Genomic DNA, 6,333 nt, shown 5'->3' with positions numbered 1-6,333 from the left:
CGCAGGCCTTGGCGGCAGCGGCGGATTTGTTCTGGTGACAGCAGCTCTTAGTGGCGGCGGCAGATCTGTTCCGGCAACGGCGGCTCTAAGCGGCGGCGGATCTACAGTGGTCAGCACCAAGAGACTACAATCAGCAGCACAGGTGAGCTGCGGTTGCATTTGGCCGTGATATTGAGGCTCCGGTGAGGTTATTTGGTCGGAATAGGGTGGCGGCGGTTTTCCGGTGACCGGAAAAACCCACCGGCGGCAGCTGGTAGAGGAAGGTGATCTAGGGTTTAATTTTAGAAACTTGGTTATCATGATATGAAAATATCATACTATATATAGCAATAATTAGGGTTTAATCTAAATTAAACCCGATGGGCTTTAAGCCAATTACCAAAATTAAAGCCTAACCCACCATCCAATCCTTTTGATTTATTGTGTTGGCCCTTAACGATAAAGTGGGTTTAAGATTCGTTAGTCTCGGTGTAACTCATACCGGGTCATATTCGGGTCGGTCCGCGTTGACTTAACCCGAACCGACCATATATTCCATCCAACAAAGCTAACTACTATATAGAGCCTTAATTCCTTGGATGTTGTCGAAACACAATCCTTTTGTTACGCCCGAATCAAAGGTAGGCCACATTATTGCATATTTATTTCGGCTATGGTCAAGCCCAAGTAGGTGTCCTATTTCATGTAAGGCTATAGTCTCGATATCATAAGCGTTTGGCACCGCTCCAAGCACCCAATGCTCATCCGCATCATAATGAAACCTTCCGTCTGTAGGGGCAAATGCATATGCCAATACTCCACCAAGCCCATCAAAGGGGAAACCATCTCCAAAAGAACCACGTGAAAAACTAATCTGTAGATCAGCCCTAGGATAGCTTTCAGCTCTTAAAAATGTGAAATAACGAGAAGCAATGGCCCATTTTCTAAAAGCTCGTTCAACGGAAGGTATGAATCATGTAGGAAAACGAAATCCAAAAGCATAGGTTATATGCCTTTTTCCCTTAGGCCATTTTGGTCTACCAGGAAAGAATCGATAACGAGAGACAAAATTGAAAGGTTTATGATTATGTTGATGAATTTCCTTATCTAGAAACCCACAACGAGGCATGGCCATCTTGGACACTGTTGGCTCGTCAAACGTTCTAGTGACATTGAGATAGTAATAAACTTGGTATGATTTGATGGCCGCCTCAAGCTACTCATCGAAATGATCTTCATTAGGATTTGTGACATTGGGGTCGTTTTGGTAGTTTAGGCATCCAAAATGGCTAACATACATTTTGAGGTCTCGACCCCTTTTGTTTTTTCGCTCGGCGGATCTATCCTTTATCGGCCGACATTTTTTTATACACACTGCCAATTTACCCGTTTCATACCGAATTTTGAGCCCGCCCCCGGCCCCCTCTAGTTTATATATATATATATATATATATATATATATATATATATATATATATATATATATATATATATATATATATACATATTGAGTTCGGCCCCCTCGACGTGTATGTTTAAGCTTTGTCTCACTGCCGAGAGAGATTAGCGTCTAGTTTCAGTTCTAGATTTAAATTTCTCGAACCCGAGTAACCCGTAACCTGAAAAAGACGTAATCAAATCTCGAATTACATACAAAATCTCGTAATGCATCAGCAGATGATGAAGCAATGTAAATACCAATGAACACGAAACCCTTATATTCATTCCGATTTCAAACCCTAATTTATAATATTATTCAAACATTTATCAACAACTTCTTCTGTTGATTCAGTTATCAATTAGTTAACTGCAAGTTCTGTAATCAGTTATAATAATATAGAGCCTTAATTCCTTGGATGTCGTCGAAACTCAATCCTTTTGTTACGCCCGAATCAAAGGTAGGCCACATTATTGCATATTTATTTTGGCTATGGCCAAGCCCAAGTAGGTGTCCTATTTCATGTAAGGCTATAGTCTCGATATCATAAGCGTTAGGGACCGCTCCAACCACCCATTGCTCATCCGCATCATAGTGAAACCTTCCGTCTATAGGGGCAAAAGCATATGCTAATACCCCACCAGGCCCGTCAAAGGGGAAACCATCTCCAAGAGAACAACGTGAAAAACTAATCTGTAGATCAGCCCTTGGATAACTTTTAGCTCTTGAAAATGTGAAAGAACGAGAAGCAATGGCCCATTTTCTAAAAGCTCGTTCAACGGCAGGTATGAATCGTGCAGGAAAAAATCCAAAAGCATATGTTAGATGCCTTTTTCCCTTAGGCCATTTTGGGCTACCAAGAAAGAAATGATAACGAGAGACAGAACTGAAAGGTTTATGATTATGTTGATTAATTTCCTTATCTGGAAGCCCACAACAAGACATGACCATCTTGGACACTGTTGGCTCGTCAAGCGTTCCAGTGACATTGAGATAGTAATAAACTTGGTATTATTTGATGGCCGCCTCAAGCTCCTCATCGAAATGATCTTCATTAGGATTTGTGACATTGGGGTCGTTTTGGTAGTTTAGGTATCCAAAATGGCTAAGATACATTTTGAGGTCTCGAATGCCTTTAGCTTTTGCAAGTTTTTAAGAAACCCGAACCACGGTTGATTTATGCTATCGTTCAATGACCCATTTGGCTGTAAATGAGGGTATTGAAAATGAGAAAAGACCGTTTGAAAAAAGAGAAAAAGAAAGAAAATACATGAAAGGGGAAAAGAGAGTTCATACATCATTTCAAAGACCAAGTTTAAAATTTTGAGATACGATTATTGGAATTACTAGCTCTCTTTATACCCGTATTCATAACTGTATTTATTACTTTCATGTTCACTGAGAATGTTTAAATATCCTTGATATTAACACAAGGTTCATTATGGTATATAAAATTATACTATTTTGTAACTATAACAAGAAAACTCAAGTTTACATGTCCGAGGGAGTTTATGTTTTATGTCAAAGTTTTTGTAATCCTATTGTTATTTGTTTTTTTTTATATCAATGTTTGACCGGTTACTATTTGTATACATATATGACATATATTGTTTTATATATAGTGATTTATGTATTTATTAAATCATATGAGTTTGTAATATTAATTTGTTTTTCTTATAGTGGTGGGTTTCATCCTTGATGATGTTCTCGAATGTGTCAAGTTTGAAGCATCAAAATTAGTATGAATGATTGATATTCGTATCAGGAAGGCTCACCCGACTCAATTATTGTTGAAAAAAACAAACTGGTCACTAAAAAAGGTGAAGAAAATGAACAACACGTTACAAAATGATCATTTATTAAAATTTATTACGAGCACAATGAATACTTTAATGATATTCTTAAATAAAATAAATATTTACGTTACAAGTCAATGGACATATAAAAATAGTAAATATAAGAGATCAACAGTTAATAAAATTCCGTTTCAAGTTATATTTAACGTTGAAATATTAAGGGAATATATAGCAATTACCAGGGTAATTTTAGTATCAAGCTAAAGAACACGAAATGTGTGTGTGAATATATTATCAAATAGAGAATGTGTGTTAATTCAGAATTAATACTAGTGAAAAAAATATACACTTAAAGAACATACTAGTTAAAATAATAAATTATAGATTGCTCAAACATACTAATTAAAATCATAAATTAAACAATTAAATAAATTTGTTGACAAGAATAATTCTTGTCGTCAACATCTTGACAAGTAGTAATTCATTAAAAACACTATTAAGAAAATAATAAATTCTTAAGTTAAATTGAGTACAATATTAATATCATAACCAAAATTTATTTTATACCTATTCTAAAAAGAAAAGAAAGTAATCCGAGACACATGTCAATCGAAGATTTATTCTTAATAAACAAAAGAAAATATCTACCTAATAACCAAAATTGGAGACCTATTCTAAATTTTCCACTCAAATTATTAATTTTGTTTTTTATGAAAACATATTTATATTAGTGTAATCAAAACATATTAATCTAGTTTAAAGTTAAAATACAAAGAGAGACAAAAATAAGAATTATGAGAATGATTTGTGACCACACAAAAAACCCCTTAAAAATTAATTTTAAAAAAATAATATAAAAACATAACTCAAAATACAAATAAAAAACGAAAAAAGTTTAAAAACTAAAATGTTTCCGCCATCATTCCCATTAAAAAAATTGACGAAAAAGACGAGTAAAGACACAATAACGAAAATGAACAAAAGACACGATTACAACTATAAAATGACACAATAAATCGCAAAATATAAAACAATTCCGAAGAAAATATAACACAATGGTGCATATATATGTAAAGCCCCGTTACCGGTAGCCCTACTTTGGTGTTGAATTTACTCATAAACACAGTTCTACAAATCAGAGTTAATTAAAATTTTACGCGGAATATAAAACTTCAACCATGTTATCTTACATAACCTCCAAATCTTGTCTTATAAAACATTCATAGTCATTTAAAACAAAACGTAGTCTTTAAAACATCACAACATTTCTTCGAGATGCCAGTATCTTCGATTCCATGCCATGTGTCTTCAATCACGCGAGCTGCCTCAACCTATTTGCCTGCGTCATACTAAAAGTCAGCTACACTGAGTGAGTTCTAATTAATCACATAACTTACTTTACATACACATATACGTGCTCGTAGGTACGCGTTACATACTTAACATGTCCATCATTCTTTCATATACATTCATAACTAGCCTTACGTTATAAAGAGCATTCACCCTACATACCTCGGATATTATTAGGGTCCGGTGCCCTCCATCCTCGGATATTATTAGGGTCCGGTGCCCTCCATCCTCTGATATTATTAGGGTCTGGTTACCCTTCATCATCGGATATTATTAGGGTCCGGTACCCTTCATTCTCGGATATTATTAGGGTCTGGTACCCTTCATCCTCGGATATTATTAGGGTCCGGTACCCTTTCTTCCATACCTCCTTAACATACTTTCTATATACATAATCGTAAGTTTCGCACATACATACATCATTCATTCTTCATCTTACAACATACATATAACACCAACCATTTCCTGACAGTACATGCAATTCCGAAGATCGTTCATGTGTCGACAAGAAACCATTCATACATTTCACATAATACATATATGGCATATACTTATCACTTAGGATAAGTGTATTAACTAATCACGTCGAGTATGCACACAGCCCCGAAAACATAACAAGGAATGGGCTAGAAACTCACCTGAAGTCGGTTACGTTCACCGTTAATGGTTATTCCTTTCTTGACTGTGCACGGCTAACTGTATAACAATTACACATATCAATTAACTATCACTATCTATATCGCGTTTCTAGTTAATTCATAACCCACAACAAACGGGGGTCCGGGGGCAGCGCCCCTGGCAGCGGGGTCTAGGGGCGGCTCCCCTAGCAGGGTCCAAGGGGCAGAGCCCCTGGCTGAGGTCGAGCTACATATACATTCATAACTAGCCTTACGTTATAAAGAGCATTCGCCCTACATACCTCGGATATTATTAGGGTCCGGTGCCCTCCATCCTCGGATATTATTAGGGTCCGGTGCCCTCCATCCTCGGATATTATTAGGGTCTGGTGCCCTCCATCCTCGGATATTATTAGGGTCCGGTCACCCTTCATCCTCGGATATTATTAGGGTCCGGTACCCTTCATCCTCAGATATTATTAGGGTCCGGTACCATTTCTTCCATACCTCCTTAGCATACTTTCTATATACATAATCGTAAGTTTCGCAGATATTATTAGGGTCCGGTACCCTTTTTTCCATTAGAATTTTGAATCATTATTTATTTTGCTAACTTAAAAGTTCAAGGGCTTCTTTGTAATTAAATCATTCTTTTCTAAGTCTATGGACTGTTCTGTCATTTATTAAACTTCTAATTCGTTATTCAGTCCTTAACGAGTGGGAGTTCATAGCGAATTAACTATTATAACGAATCTGGCTTGTAACGAATCAAGCATTATAACGAACTGGTCCTGATGACGAATTGGACCCTTTCACGAACTGGTCCATATAGCGAATTGGACCTTAACGAACTGATCCTTATACGAACTGGTCATAACGAATCAAAGTTAATTCATTACCCCTTTCCCCTAACGAATCAGAGACGAACTAGAGCTAGTTCGTCGTGATCCCTTATGCGAATTAACTAACGAATCACCCTTCAATTCGTTAAGTTCCCATAACGAACTAGGGTTAGGTCAGGGAATGTCAGAACATTCCCTGACATTCTCTACCTCGTATTAACTTTTCCGGCGCCGCCGCCGGCGGAAAGCTGCCTGAAAACCGCGAACACGTCGGAAAAACGAGTTTTACCGTTTTTCGTCCCGTTCGATCC

General features: G+C 36.9%; 2 pseudogenes; both read right to left on the bottom strand.

The window, feature by feature from the left end:
• Positions 1 to 547: 547 nt before the first annotated feature.
• Positions 548 to 1,374, bottom strand: LOC143618639 (metalloendoproteinase 1-like; annotated as a pseudogene).
• A 208-nt stretch (positions 1,375 to 1,582) lies between these two features.
• On the bottom strand, positions 1,583 to 3,401 carry LOC143618634 (metalloendoproteinase 1-like; annotated as a pseudogene).
• Between the last annotated feature and the right edge of the window lie 2,932 nt (positions 3,402 to 6,333).

This window comes from Bidens hawaiensis, unplaced genomic scaffold, assembly GCF_021521415.1.
Source record: "Bidens hawaiensis isolate Kalapana, Puna unplaced genomic scaffold, B.hawaiensis_p1.1 tig00419565_1, whole genome shotgun sequence".
Taxonomy (NCBI): Eukaryota; Viridiplantae; Streptophyta; class Magnoliopsida; order Asterales; family Asteraceae; genus Bidens; species Bidens hawaiensis.
This window is presented reverse-complemented; position numbering and strand designations above follow the sequence as displayed.